General features: G+C 38.1%; 1 long non-coding RNA gene across 1 annotated transcript; it reads right to left on the bottom strand.

Annotated features, from left to right (window-relative positions):
- Nucleotides 1–1,462: 1,462 nt before the first annotated feature.
- Nucleotides 1,463–1,700, bottom strand: LOC121973658. Its single transcript, XR_006109699.1, has 2 exons — nucleotides 1,641–1,700; nucleotides 1,463–1,528 (listed from the first exon to the last, which is right to left on the bottom strand). It is a non-coding gene; the product is annotated as an uncharacterized LOC121973658 (long non-coding RNA).
- Between the last annotated feature and the right edge of the window lie 13,978 nt (nucleotides 1,701–15,678).

The following is a 15,678-nucleotide window of genomic DNA, read 5'->3' as shown; positions in this document are numbered from 1 at the left end:
TCCACAATTCTCTTCTCTCCTCCTAGGGCTGGCGGCACACATCCTTCTCCTTGTGGCTGGTGCCCCTCAACTCCCCTCTTTCTCCTTGGTGGTCAACGCCACCTTCACCTCCACCTAGGGTCGGCGTCATTCTTCCCAAGCTAGGGTCGGCGCCCCTCCCCTCATCCTTGAGGCCTGGTGCCCCTCCTTGCTAAATCCATTGGTGCCCGGTAGCTTGAAGAAGAGGAAGAAGAGGAAGAAGGTGCCCTATCCTAGAGCCTCCTTTTGTAGCCGGCGGTTTGGAAACCGAGAAGAGAAGGAGGGTGGTGTTGTCTTGGTAGATCGTCTCCCACACGACGTCCAAGAAAAGGAGAGGAATACGACAGAAGATCAAGAGGTCTTTAGCTACAAAGAAAAGGTACAACTAGTTCTTTAATTCCGTTGCGTATTTAGTTAGTTTTTCTTTGTATCATTTTTGGAATACCAACACAAGAGGCCAACGATTTTGTACTTCGATCAAGGTGTTCTTTGATCATTCAAGAACTTGCTTAATTGATCAAACACATGTTTGATCGAACATACGGGTTGCTAGGAAAAATTCTGTTTTTGTATAATTTTTTTGTACAGGAAAATTGAAACAGAATGGAATTCCAGCACCCTTCAGAGACTTCAGGCAAGTCCAAGCAGATTGGCTGCTTGACCTCTGGATTCGCTGATACTTGGATTTTTGTACATGACCGAGATGTGCTAACATCTGCTTCATGTAGGCTGGGCGATTCTCCCTCCTGGTCAGGAAAGGGGGGTTGCCCGATCGGGAGATAATACTGGGGCGTTGACCAGTTTAACTTTGACCTCCACCATGTCATTGACCACCCTGCTGGCCGAGCCTCTCCTCATCACCGGATCAATGACAAAAATAATCTTATTACAGAATTTAAATAATTGTATTCTTCCTTTCAATTAAATCAAATTTAATCTGACTAAATTAAATAAGATGAAATTAAATAAAATTATTTACAAATATTGTACGGTTGGTTTTACAATAGTAACTTCTGAGCTCGCCCTCTTGATGAAAAATGATTAGACAAGTAAATTATACTGATTAATACTAGAGAAAATGACATTAGATTTTTCAGGTCAGACCAACATCATACCATGGTAGAAACAAATTGGATCATTGTTGCAAATACATCTAACATGAGAAACATAGAAGTCACATCTGCATATGCTATACAATACATTCTCTGACTTGATGCATGCACGGGCTCCTAACTTCATCAGTGTCCATCGAGCAAAGTGTTGGAAACACATAAGTACACAAAAGAAAGTTTGACACTCCGCTGGGATATGGATTCTTCAGTTGAGGGGACATGGCTTTTGGTATCTGAAGCAGACAGGCTGTTGGAAAAAAATTGTGCTTCCCTACATAGGAGCTCCTAGTGAGGTAGCAATGACATTCGATTGAGAAGTGCATATCGTTGGCTAGCCATATTACCAAATGGAAACCAATCACCAATTGCAAAGTTCACTGCTTCACCACAGTTGAATCCTATGGAAAAAATGGAGAATGAATCTGCTTCAATGATCCTTAGACAATGACGTGCAGAAGAATGTGAAAATTAAAAGAACTCTAAAATGGAGAAAAGGAACAAACTCCTCACCGTGACTGAATCCAGCAGGATAAGCTCTAAGAAAGGTGATAATGTATTCTCCAGGTTTTTGTACAGCTTTATAAATAGGAACATTATGTTCTAGTAGAATATTTGGAGGAAGCATAGTGGTCTTCCTAAGAAGTAACAAAAGCAGCATCTGCTACCTATACAAATAATGAATTCCAAGAATGAACACATATATATTTTTTAAACAAGGTCAAATTAAAACAAACTAAATTTAATCACAGGAACAAACCCAAACTAAACTAAATCAAATCAAATTTTACTAAACCGAACAAAATTAACCATCAAGTTTGCATAAAAATCAAAGTTTAACCACCAAATTTAGCCGGTCTAGGAAATTACAAGTTTAACTTATCCAAAGAAATAACAACAAAACATACAGGTCTATGCCTCAAATATCTCCACTCGATAACGCTTTCACAAAAACTTCTTTCTCATCATCTGGTATGGTGAAGAAAATATTTGTAGTCTCATGATCACAACGAATTTTTCTTGTCACTTTGTGTCACTCCAACATGCTAAGCCCAGATAACTTTGTTAAAACCTTATTGATTTTCATTCTTTTTTCAGTGCCTTCATCATATTCCAATGCTTTACTTAATCGATTACTTGCATTGTTAAGTTCTTCCCCAAGAATAGTTGTCGCCTCTCTAATAACTTGAGACAAATCTTTAGTACTCTCGGTCTTTTTCCTTTTTGGCTTAGAATTATCTTCGTTTTATCCAAATATGAAATCTTGGCCATATGAAGCATAATCCCCATCAACACCTATACTTTCATCATTATCAACTACAACTTTGTCTATTTCTTCCACAATATCAGCACGAACTTGAGCATCTTTCCCAGATGCACGGTCTCCACCAAAGATGATAGAAAGTTCCTCATAGTAAGCCAATGACTTGTATCTAAATTGTTCTGCATCTCCATAAGTCTATAAAATAAAATTTAATTATATTACTAACTAAACAAAGTAAAATAAAAATAAACTATTTTAATAATAAAATAAATTACCTTAATATATTCATCCCACACAGAATTCTCAGCCATAACAAGTTTTTTTTCCGAGTCCCAACCAAAACTACTGCTACCAACTCCATACAACATGTCATGCAAAACATTGTGCAGCTTCTGGAAAGTTCTTAACCTTGATTCAATTTCTGATTTTGCCTTAATTCCATGTCCAGGCAAGCTAACCTCAAGCATTTGTTGTAGCTTTAGTCCATGTCCTGGCCTAAAACCTTCCTCATTCTTGTTTCTAAGATCTCCAACATTATTTAATTGCATCAATGCTTCAATAAGTGCAACATTTTCTATAGCAGACCATTGATATTTGTTTTTTCCTGGTCTTTTTGGGTTATAAGATTCTCCTAAAGGATTAGAAGCCATGTTCACCTATAGCACAAAAAAATAATAGCTCAAATAAAGAGAAATAGCAACCGACCTTCTATCGAGAAAAGATTACAGAAATGATTGATGATATGCTTTCTATTAATGAATGAAAAATAGAAATAGTATTGGTACTGCTTTTTATATACATAAATTATTGGCATTGCCTTTATAGTTTACCGTTGGTTCCTATTGCGTTTCTTAATGGGTTGGTCAGAAAATACAAGCTTGAAACATTCTAATTCAGCATACTCAAAATAAGCTAAACACAAAATTAAAAATTGTAAGACATGTCACATGTAAATTACAAAGAAACAGAATAAGGACTATGGTCTTTGTCCATTTACAAAAATCTAATAATTCATAAGAATTAAACAAATGATCTCATCTAGATCTTTTCCATTAATTAAGCATGTCATTGGTCAAATTATCTCGTCAATCGTTAAATTCACTCGAAATCTCAATGGTTAACACCATATTTTCACAAATGTCATCTACTTCATCTGGTTGACTATCCAACCTTCTCTCTAACCTTCTTTCTGTAAGATCCCCAACCATTTCTCTCCTTATAAAATTGTGAAGAAGGTAACATGTCATAATAATTCGATTGTGAGTTTGGATGGGATAATAAGCTGGACTTCTAAGTATTGCCCAACGTATTTTAAGTAGCCCATAGCATCTCTCTATCACATTTCTAGCAGCCGAATGCTTCATATTGAAAAACTCTCGCGGGCTTCTAGGTACTCGACCTTCTTTCTACTCATTTAAATGATATCTTTGGCCCCTATATGGTGCTAAAAAGCCTTCACAGTTTGTGTAACAGACATTGACAAGGTAATAATATCCTATAAATTGAATAAATGTATTAAAATATATCACAAACTCAAAACACAGTAAAGTATTTAGGATATTTTGAAAAATTAATTAGCAAACCATGTGGGACTTTTAATCCATTTTTCCTTGTGATTGCATCTCGTAGTACTCTACTATCTGCTGCTGAACTTTCTCATCCAGACAACACATATGTAAATTGCATATCTTGGGAACTAGCAGCAAGCACATTAGTAGCAATTTCACCCTTTCTTGTCCGATATCTAGGTCTATCCTCTGTTAGTACTCTAACTTTAATATGTGTCCCATCTAAAGCTCCCAAACAATTCTAAAAGGAACAACAAGAAGAAAATGAGAAAAAAAATCATAAATCATTACTTTAAAAATAAATATAATAATTACCTTAAATAATTTCCATCTCTAATCTATTGAGTCTGCTGCAATTGGCTCTGGATTTTCGAAAAGTACATTTTGTAGATGAATAACAACATTCAAAAATAGGGAAAAATGTCTACTTATTATTTCACCAGACCTTTCAAATCGAAATTGTATAGTTCTATTCTTGGCATGATGAGCTAGCAAATGTAATGATATTGCTACTTGCTCATCTACCTCCATATATCTTGTTCCTTTCAGGCCCCCTTCACTTTCGAGCATACAACATAACTTTGTAAAACTACTCCTATTCATTCTTAGCTGTGCTATGTAAGTAGCATCACTTTCATATGCTAAATTATATATCATCCCTCTCCTAGCAAAAACATCATTCACATATCGCCTTTTCAAGCAATACAATCTATTACACTTTTCCACTAAAATACAACACATTTGAAAACACCAATTCACTATATTCAAGATCTCCAACCAATGCATTAACACAACAACTAGTTTCTTTTTTCTCATTATATTCCTGGTCTTTAAACTAAGACGAGTCATGGCTGCAAACGAAAAAGACAAGATATTTTAGAGGGAAAATAAAAGCATGTTACTTTTGGAGGGAAAAAAATGCATGTCTGGCTGATGCATAAAAGACCCACTCGATATAGATAATATACAAAGCAGTAACCTAAAAACAGTGGAAGTAATGGTTGTAACTATTATTATATCTCTTGCACTAATAGAGTCCATTTCGGAGTATGGTATATACAAAAAATTATAATAAAATAATACGACATTCTATTTATACCTTGCAATGTTATGTATAGATAATATACAGATGGCAGGGTGTGCGATGATAAAAGTTCAAACAGTACTCTAGAAGATGTTAGAAAATGTTCTCTTCATAGTCTGGTATATGAAATAAACTAGGTTTATGCTGTCTTTAAGCAGAATAGTGATCTATGAACTTACAGCGGTGGATCAAAGCCTTGGCAAGACTTTAATAGGAAGCAGAGACAAGGATGGCGTCAGTGTCGATGTTGGTGTTAGTGTCGATGCTGATAGAGGGGTTGGATGGAGGTGGTGTCAGCGCCAATTCTGATGGAGGCGCTGGATGAGTGTGCGAGGCGAGGGAGAGGTGGTGTTGATGTCGTTGCTGATGGAGGCGCTGAGATGAGTGTGCAAGACGAGTTATGTGCGAGGCAAGGATGAGTTTCTATCGGTGTCGTTGAGAGGAGAGGGAGAGGTTCTGCTGAGGCAAGGGAGAGTGTTGGTGCAAGGTGCACCAAAATCAAACCTGAGTTTTGATGTTGTCAAAGGTTCAAGTTAAGTCGATTTATTACAACTTTTGTCTTGATATTCACTTAATCGATCTATCAATTGATATCAGAGCCTGGTAGCTCTAAAATTACTTAACCATTTTTCAAGCAACTTTAAAAACTTTTTCTTTTGCTTTAAAAGTGTTTTCTTTAATTCTTAAGTTTTTTTTCTTTATCTCGCACTGCTAATCCCAAGACAAAAGTCTTGAAAATTCTTTTTGTTTCTCAATTTTTGGTGCAAGAACAAATGGCGCAATCCGAGGGATATTCGACCATGCGTCCTCTGCTATTCGATGGAAGCGATTTCTCATACTGGAAAAAGAGGATGGAAGTTTTTCTCAAAACAGACATTGATCAATGGCTTATTATCCGATGCGGCTACACATCACCAGTCAACAATCTAGAGGAATGGACAGAAGAAATAAAGAAGAAAGTACAAATTGATTCAAAGGCACTTAACACTTTACAATGTGGATTATCAAAAGAAGAATTAAAACGAGTCGGCCCCTTCGACAATGCAAAAGATTTATGGGATAAGTTAGTTAAACTACATAAAGGACAAATGATACAAAGGTAATAAAGCGTGATCTTTTATTAAATTCATTACTAAATATTAAAATGCTAGATGGTGAGTTGGCAAGCCAACTACACATGAGGATTAAGGACATCCCAAATGGACTACATACCATCGGCCATCAACTTGAGAATCGTGATATCATCAGGTATACGCTTAACTCATTCTCTCGAAACTCCTTATGGGCATCTATTATAGATGCCTATAAAGTTGCGAAGGATCTTTCCATTATTAAATTAGACGAACTATTTTGTGAATTAACATTACATGAACAGACTAACTTGAGTCAAGCCAAGAAAGGGTTCGCTTTGTATGCAGGGCCAAACAAGGAAGCTAAGCCCCGAACAAAACCAGAACCAAAGCACTTGAGCCATATAGCATTTATGGCAAAGACTGAAGAGTTTGAATCCGAGTATGAAGATGAGTATGAGTCAGAGTCCGACGACAAGTCTGAGATAAGCCATGGATTTGCATCTGTTTCAAAAGGACCCGATAAGGTAACTTTCAATTCGAAGTTTGAAATGTTAAAAGTAATTAAATGCTTGTTTAAAAAATTAACAAAATCTAAAAAACAAAATAACTTGCTACTTAAGGAAATAGACCACCTTAAGGAGCAAGTTAACTTGAGTAACTCAACTAATCAAGTTCAAGTTGGAACTTCAACTCAAGTTGAAAAACTTGAGGAAGAAAATTCCAATTTGAAAGGTCAAGTCGAGCGACACAAGAAAACGTTGGAAAGGTTCGAAATGGGATCCAAGTGTTTAAATATGGTACTTGGATTGCAACGAGCCGTGTACAACAAATCAGGACTCGGTTACAAACCCAAACAAACAAGCAAATCATACTTATCCTTAATCAGTCAAAATACTAGAAGGCAAGTCCAAGCATGGGTTCAAACAAAACTTTTAACCAAAAAAATTGAACCAAATCTATACTTGGTCCCTAAGAGTCAAATCCATTACTTAGATAGACCTTATCTAAGCTATGAATCAGGGGGAGCAAGTAGAAAAATAATACAACCAACTTGACTAACCAAACTCAATACTTAGGACTAGGTTTATTTCTGCTTAGAACGGTTTGATGAAAAAGGTTTACCAAACCCTATAACATAGCATCGGAATGAATTGGAATGATAGTACGTCAAGGAAGCTTTGTCGAAGGCATGTCTAGGCTGAATATGGAATTATACCTGGTGCACTAGACTTAGTGGATCTGACCGAAGCTACCCCAGTCAAACATGAGCTAGTTAGACCAAAATTTAGTATTAAGTTTTTTGGGCGGGAACAGTTTGGAAAGCCTTCAGCAAGTGGTCTAATGATATCCAAGTAGGCCGTATGCCTCGCCGCTGAACTGAAAGCTTATCCTCAGGATGTCTGCTTGATTAACCTAAAGCTAAGTTTGAATCTAACATGGGTTCAATAACCTTTTTCAATATTAAAATTTATTTTAAAACCTAATTAAAATTATTTTTTAAAACTTAATTAAAATTATTTTAAACTTAATTAAAATTATTTTAAAACTTAATTAAAATTATTTTTAAAACCTAATTAAAACTTAATTAAAATTATATTAAACTTAATTAAAATTATTTATAAAACCTAAATAAAACTTAATTAAAAAACTTATTTAAAATTATTTTAAAACTTGATTAAAATTATTTAAACTTAATTAAAATTATTTTTAAAACCTAATTAAAACTTAATTAAAATTATTTTAAAACTTAATTAAAATTATTTTTAAACTTAATTAAAATTAATTTTTTTAAAAAAAACTTAATTATCTTTAAACTTAATTAAAATTATTTTTAAAACTTAATTAAAATTATTTTAAAACTTAATTAAAATTATTTTTTAAAAAATTAATTAAAACTTATTTAAAACTTAATTAAAAACTTAATTAAATTATTTTAAAAACTTAATTAAATTTCTTAAAAACTTAATTAAATTTCTTTTTAAACTTTATTAAAACTTAATTGAATGTTAAAAAAAAAACTTTGTGAAAACTTAATTCTAATTATAACTGAAATTAAATTAACACACAATTAAACTCAAACTTAATTTTTAATATTATAATTAAAACTTAAAATCGTAAACTTAAGGAAAACTAAATCAACTTTAAATTCATAACTAAATGATTAATCAATTAATTAAACTTGAAATCATTAATTAATTAATTAATTTTCTTTAACAATTAATCTTGAAATTTCTAAACTAAAACATAAATTAATAAATAAATTTAATAATAATAATAATAATAATAAACTTAAATTAATTAAAACTTAACTTAATTAAATTCAAGGTTAATAAATTAATTCATTAAAACTTAAACTAAAATTTAATTTAAAACATAAAAATATAAACTTAAACTAAAACTTAAAGTAAAAAAAAAACTTACACAACATAAAATTTAATTAATCTAGACCTAAATTCAATACTAAAGTTTAAAACTTAATTCAAATTTAAATTAAATTAACACTTAATCATCTCAAAATTAAATTCTAACTTAAAATGATAATAATTTTTTGAAAATAGTAATAACTAATATAAAAATTATAATAATGTAAACCAAATCAATCTAACTCAAAACTGATTTAATTAATTACCTCTTAATTAATCAAATTATTTAATAATTAAAGTTAAACTAAGTTAACTAACTTGATCAATTAATCTAATAAATAAATGAAACAATTATTCTTAATTAATAAATTTGTAAACCTAAATTAATTATGTTTAAATAATTAACTTAAAAATAAACTTTAAAGTAATCCTTAATTAATTACTAGTGTGATTGTGCACACGCGTTGCGTGTGTAATATTGATCCTGTCCGAACGTTGAATCAACGGACGCTGGGCACGTGGCGCTCTCCGAATTGCTGACGTAGATCTTCGACCGGTCGTACGGACCTCCGGCGAACCTGCAAGGAAGTCGGGCCGGGAAGGGGTTCCCGGCGACGACCCTCCGACGCTCAAGTCAGGCAAGTGGACAACAAAGAAGTGGCTCTCAATCTCAGAGAATGCGTACCTCAAGCGAAGTGTGAGGCCCTTTATATAGAGCTGTGAAGGGGCTCACACACACATATCGAGGCGAATACGTGTCCTCAGCACATACCTCAGTATGTTCTTGTCAGAAAAGCTTACCTGACACCATACTGCTACAGTCCGAGCACATCTCTGATGGGACAACGGAAGCCTCTGTCATAAGATTCTGTGTATGACCTGGTCGTTGAGCATATCCGCTGTCAGAAGCTGTTCCCTTGTCCTTTTGTCTCTTCTTACCCCATGCCGAGCGTCCGGCCGGTCGGCCATCCCCTCACGTCCAGCCGGTCGTATGTGCTGGTCCGCTCTGGAGATTCCTGGTCGTGTGCCCTGCCGACTGTTCACAGTAATGCTACTTTATGCCTTCGGCCGAGTGGGCTCCCCGATCGGCCCGGCGGTCCTGTTCCCCATGAGCATCGGAGACCCGACTCCCCGTCGGGTTGTTTGTGATTCCGCTGGGACCCCGTTCGTCCGACTGGTCTCCCCTTCTCCGGTCGGTCGTTTGACGCTTTGACTTCCACGTGGCTTTGACTTCCCACGGAAGGGGGGTCCCTGTTCTTACCACCGGATCACTTGCCTCCCCTTCAACTCTAGTCGAAGGAGGCGATTAGTCCGACTGACTAGACGATTGTTTAGCCGAGTGGATCATACAAGAAACCACCCCCGCTCGGCCGGTGTGGAGATAAGTACGACCTCAGTCAACGTCCCTATCCCTCGGATCTCCTCGGAATTCGCGCCAATCTCCGTCATTAAGGCCAAGCACGCGCTCTGTGCCTCGATAAGGCGCTTATTAAATGCTCTCCCGTGGTGGAATGCCACGTGGCATTGCTGTCGTCAGCGTACGGCAGCGGCGCCGCGGGTGATGAGACCGAGGCGGTTCGAAATGAACGGCGCGATGCGTGCTCCGATTCTCGCGACCTAGATCCGACGGTGGAGGCCGCTCGGGCTCCATCCTATAAAAGCTTCGCTTTCTTCCTTTGCCGCATTCTTGTTCTTGCGTGCCTCACAGCTTCTCGTTCTCAGTGCTCCGGCGACCCAGCTCCTTTGCTCTCCAACGATCTTCGGTGTTCTTCCTTCGATCCTCCTCTTCGTTATAAGGTTCTCCTATTTTCTCTCCTTGGTTCTGGTGTTTTCTTTGCATTTCTTTCCCAAGTTTTCATCCTCGGGGTACTGTTTCGTTGCCATCTTCTTCCTTTCATCCTCTTTCGTCTTTTTTTGTTTCGTCCGCTCGTACAATGGCTAGCTCTTCCCAGCCACAAGACCAAGCCCTCGGCCCATGGTATACCACCATGGAGTCACGCTTCGATCGGCGCGACGCCGACATTCTGATAGATAGTTTTGACATCCCATCCGACCTTGAAATCATCCTACCCACAGATTTCGCTCGGCCACACAAACCGCCGCGCGGAGCTTTTTGTGTTTTCCGCGACCAGTTTACAGCCGGTCTGCGATTTCCGATCCATCCCTTCTTTGTAGAAGTTTGCAACTTTTTCGGCATTCCGCTCGGAAGCCTAGTCCCCAATACCTTCCGCCTCCTATGCGGCGTTGTCGTCTTATTCAAGATCCATAACATTTCCCTCCGACCGGAGGTCTTCTATTATTTCTATTACCCTAAACAGTCCGAGCCGGGTACTTACATGTTCCAGGCTCAGCCCGGTTTAGTTTTCTTCAACAAACTACCCTCTTCCAATAAGCATTGGAAAGAATTTTACTTTTATATTCGCCTTCCCGAGCGGACCCCCTTCCTAACGAAGTGGCAGATCGGACCACCATCCTCACCAGAGCTCAAAAGGTTCAAAACCCGGCCGGATTATCTCCACGCCGCCAACATGCTTGCCGGTCTGCGCTTTGACATCAACAAATTCCTTCCATAAGGGGTTATGTACATATTCGGCTTGAGTCCGATCAGAACACCCCTCCCGAGCGGCTTCGGTAGGAATTTTACTTGTACATTTGCCTTGCTTGCTAACTGATTTTTTCCTTTTTCCTTTGCAGCGAATATTGTCATGGAGTCGGTGATGGCTGGTATTCTGAAGAGGAAGGCGGCGGCGGCGCTCGAAGCCGCGGCAGCCAAAGAAATGGAGACGCTCGGCATCCAGCCGGTCGGCTCTAATGAGGGGGAGAGCGGGACCAATGCTGGGGAGTCGGCCGCTCAGGCTTCTCTTCCAGAGCAAGCGGCTGGCGCAACTGCTAGTCGAGAGCCTTCCGCTCGGGAGGAGGGATCGACGCAAGAGGAAGAACACCCCCATCGACAAAAAAGACACCGGGCGGGAACGCCACTTCGCTCGGCTACTTCTGCGATCCATCCATCCGAGCGGGTCACCGCCGCTTCTCGAGGCAAAGCTCCAGAGATCGAGGCGAGTTCGTCCGATCGGACTCCCTCCCAACTTGACGCGTCTGCGGACCCTCTTGAGGCCGTTCCAGTCAGCGTCCTTCCGCCCGCTCCCCGCCAAGTCCATCGTTCCACAATTCTGTCCCAGTTTACTGCGCCAGCTTCCGCTCCTTCTCCTGCTTCCGCCCAGACTACCCCCGGTCGACGCCGCACCGTCCGAGTCTCACTTCACCTCCCGACCGAAGAATTGCTGCCCGAGGCCGATCGACCCACCGCGCCCGAGCATATGATCACAATGAAGGGGCCCTTAGCCGAAATGTGGGCCGACGCTCGGGCGCGGGTGGCGATGATTCCACTCAGCAACTTGGTCAATAGCCACATGCAACAAGCCACCGGGGTAAGTGCATTTTCTGAAGTCGTTTACACATTCTTTCCGATCGGCTACTAACAATTTTTCTTTTTGTCAGAGATGGGTGGAGGAGATTGCTGTCTCCAATCGGCTTGCCATGGTGGATGAGGAGCTCAAAAGGCTACGGAGTTCGGGCGGCGCTCCTTCCCAAGGCCCTTCATATGCCGATCTTCAGAAGGAGCTCAAAAAGACCCAAGATCTGTTGGAGGCCGAGCGGAAGAAGACCGTCGAGAGTCTTAATCAATTGATTAATCTTAATCAATCGAGAGTCGAACCGGCGACTATAAACCCTTCGAGCGGAAGACCTAAATTTAATTACACAACATAAAATTTACACAACATAAAATTTAATTAATCTAGACCTAAATTCAATACTAAAGTTTAAAACTTAATTCAAATTTAAATTAAATTAACACTTAATCATCTCAAAATTAAACTCTAACTTAAAATGATAATAATTTTTTGAAAATAGTAATAACTAATATAAAAATTATAATAATGTAAACCAAATCAATCTAACTCAAAACTGATTTAATTAATTATCTCTTAATTAATCAAATTATTTAATAATTAAAGTTAAACTAAGTTAACTAACTTGATCAATTAATCTAATAAATAAATGAATCAATTATTCTTAATTAATAAATTTGTAAACCTAAATTAATTATGTTTAAATAATTAACTTAAAAATAAACTTTAAAGTAATCCTTAATTAATTACTAGTGTGATTGTGCACACACGTTGCGTGTGTAATATTGATCCTGTCCGAACGCTGAATCAACGGACGTTGGGCACGTGGCGCTCTTTGAATTGCTGACGTAGATCTTCGACCGGTCGTACGGACCTCCGGCGAACCTGCAAGGAAGTCGGGCCGGGAAGGGGTTCCCGGCGACGACCCTCCGACGCTCAAGTCAGGCAAGTGGACAACAAAGAAGTGGCTCTCAATCTCAGAGAATGCGTACCTCGGGCAAAGTGTGAGGCCCTTTATATAGAGTTGTGAAGGGGCTCACGCACACATATCGAGGCGAATACGTGTCCTCAGCCCATACCTCAGTATGTGCTTGTCAGAAAAGCTCACCTGACACCATACTGCTACAGTCCGAGCACATCTCTGATGGGACAACGGAACCCTCTGTCATAAGATCCTGCGTATGGCTTGGTCGTTGAGCATATCCGCTGTCAGAAGCTGTTCTCTTGTCCTTTTGTCTCTTCTTACCCCATGCCGAGCGTCCGGCCGGTCGACCGTCCCCTCACGTCCGGTCGGTCGGCCGTCCCCTCATGTCCGGCCGGTCGTATGTGCTGGTCCGCTCGGGAGATTCCTGGTCGTGTGCCCTGCCGACTGTTCACAGTAATGCTACTTTATGCCTTCGACCGAGTGGGCTCTCCGATCGGCCCGGCGGCCCTGTTCCCCATGAGCATCGGAGACCCGACTCCCCGTCGGGTTGTTTGTGATTCCGCTGGGACCCCGTTCGTCCGACCGGTCTCCCCTTCTCCGGTCGGCCGTTTGACCCTTTGACTTCCACGTGGCTTTGACTTCCCACGGAAGGGGGGTCCCTGTTCTCACCACCGGATCACTTGCCTCCCCTTCAAGTCTAGTCAATATAATAATATATAAATTATTTGGGCCTCAACAATAAACTACTGTAATGGGCTTCCCTATGGAAAAAATTATTTTTATTTAATATTATACTTATCTTAGTAAAAGAAACTAAGAAAAGTATATTTTTTAACATCGTCGGCTTAAAATATTTATAGAAGTTTCTTTGATCACAGTGTTATCAATTCTAAGATGTGGGACTAAAGAGAACTTTATTATTTTTTTAGAAAAATTTATAATAATACGTCGTAGCTGAGTCTCGAACTCTAGATTACTGATTGTTTTGCTCGTGGAATTACTAATAAACCTTGGAATTATTTTTAGTATGAATAGAAAAAAGGATAGTAACGTAAATTCATTTTAGGCTTCACCAAAGTTAGTTAGTAAAGGGGGGAGATTTTTAATAAAATAGTAAGATAGTAAGATAAATAATTATACAATAAATTAGAAATTAAATAAATCAATAAAGTTTTAATCTGAAACCTAATTTATTTAATTTAATAATTAAATCATTAATTTGAAGTTAATTAATTTAACTTTACAAATCTAATTAACACAAAATTCAAAATAATCCAAATTGAATTCTCAACTTAATCAATTAATTATTTAATACGTAAATTAATTCAAGTTTAAATGATCTTAACATTAATTAATTAAAATTAATCAATTGATTATTAACTTGCTTTAATTAATCTTATTCAATTCAAAACTAACCTTAATTAAATTTAACTTAAATAATTCGATAATAAAATTTAGCAAATAATATTTGATTAATTAAATAAAACTTACTCATTAATTAAATTAATTTTAAACTTTAACCATAAATTAAACTTTAATTAATTATTAAACCTAATTACCAAAATAATTTGAATCATCTCACACAACTATAGGTTTATTTAGTTTGATAACTTAGAACTGGCGAGATTAATTAATTAAATTAAAAACTATTCCAAAACTTTGGTCTAACAAATATTTTTCATATCCTACTTGGACCTTAGGTTATTTTTTAATTAAGGGGGAGCGTCAATATCATTTCAAGATCAATCTTTCCTAGAATTTTTCAAAATTCATTTTTTCAAAACTTATCTTACTATTTTATTAAAAATCTCCCCCCTTTACTAACTAACTTTGGTGAAGCCTAAAATGTATTTATGTTAATGTCCTTTTTTCTATTTACACTAAAAATAATTCCAAGATTTATTAATAATTCCACAAGCGGAACAATCAGTGTTCTAGAGTTCGAGACTCAGCTACAGCGTATTATTATGAATTTTTTTCATCATTAATTTTCTTTGGTTGTTTTATATAAAAAAAATGAGAAATGATATGCAGCTCGAAACTACATCTCGAATTTGCGCCACGAACGATGTGGCGTCCTGCGTGGACAGTGACGGGTCAAAGTCAACATTTGGTTTTTTTTTTCTCTCCCCGCTCGTTCTTTGGTTTTTTTTTTCACGCCCAGCTCGTTTCTTTTCTCGCCCCGGCTCGCGCTTTCTCTCCCCTCCTGCCCTAATTGGTTTTCTCCTCTCCCTGCTCCCTGCCGTCGCTCTTTCCCTCCGCTCGCTGCTCTCGGCCCTCCTGCCCTAGCATTTTCTCTCCGCCTCCTTGCCGTCGCTCTTTCCCTCCGCTCTCTGCTCTCGGCGCTCTGCCTCTTGCCGTCGCATTTTCTCTCCGGCTCCGTGCCCTAAATCTCTCGGCGCTCGGCGGAAAACTCTCCCCTGCCCTAAATCTGCCCTGAATCAGGTATGAGGTGTTTTCCTTAGCTAATTTTTGTCCAAATCGACTCGATTTTCTGCTATTCGAACCTTCCTGCTGTTTAGCTGCTCAGCTCTCCCTGTGTGTTTTTTTTTTGTTGTTGTTGTATGTCATTGCAGAGCTATGCTGACATTAGAGATTGTTCTATACATTCAAAATTCATTGTGATGAAGATTCTTGCTTTGTACGTTAATTTGTTTGCCTATGTATCATGGAGATAACCAGCCATCAGTTTTTCCTTGTGTGACAATAACATTAGTGCTTCCTAAGCTCATAAGCTATCTGCCGTGATATGACTATTACAATGGATCCGGTTGATATTTGCTATTTGGATTTTGGTTTTTGTTTTAGAGTTTTGTGTGTTTGGTTTATTAATTTTTTAAAATAAAACATGATATCAGCACAGC

This window comes from Zingiber officinale, chromosome 4A (genome assembly GCF_018446385.1).
Source record: "Zingiber officinale cultivar Zhangliang chromosome 4A, Zo_v1.1, whole genome shotgun sequence".
NCBI classification, from domain to species: domain Eukaryota; kingdom Viridiplantae; phylum Streptophyta; class Magnoliopsida; order Zingiberales; family Zingiberaceae; genus Zingiber; species Zingiber officinale.
Note: the sequence above shows the minus strand (reverse complement) of the source record. Positions and strands in the feature narration are given on the sequence as shown.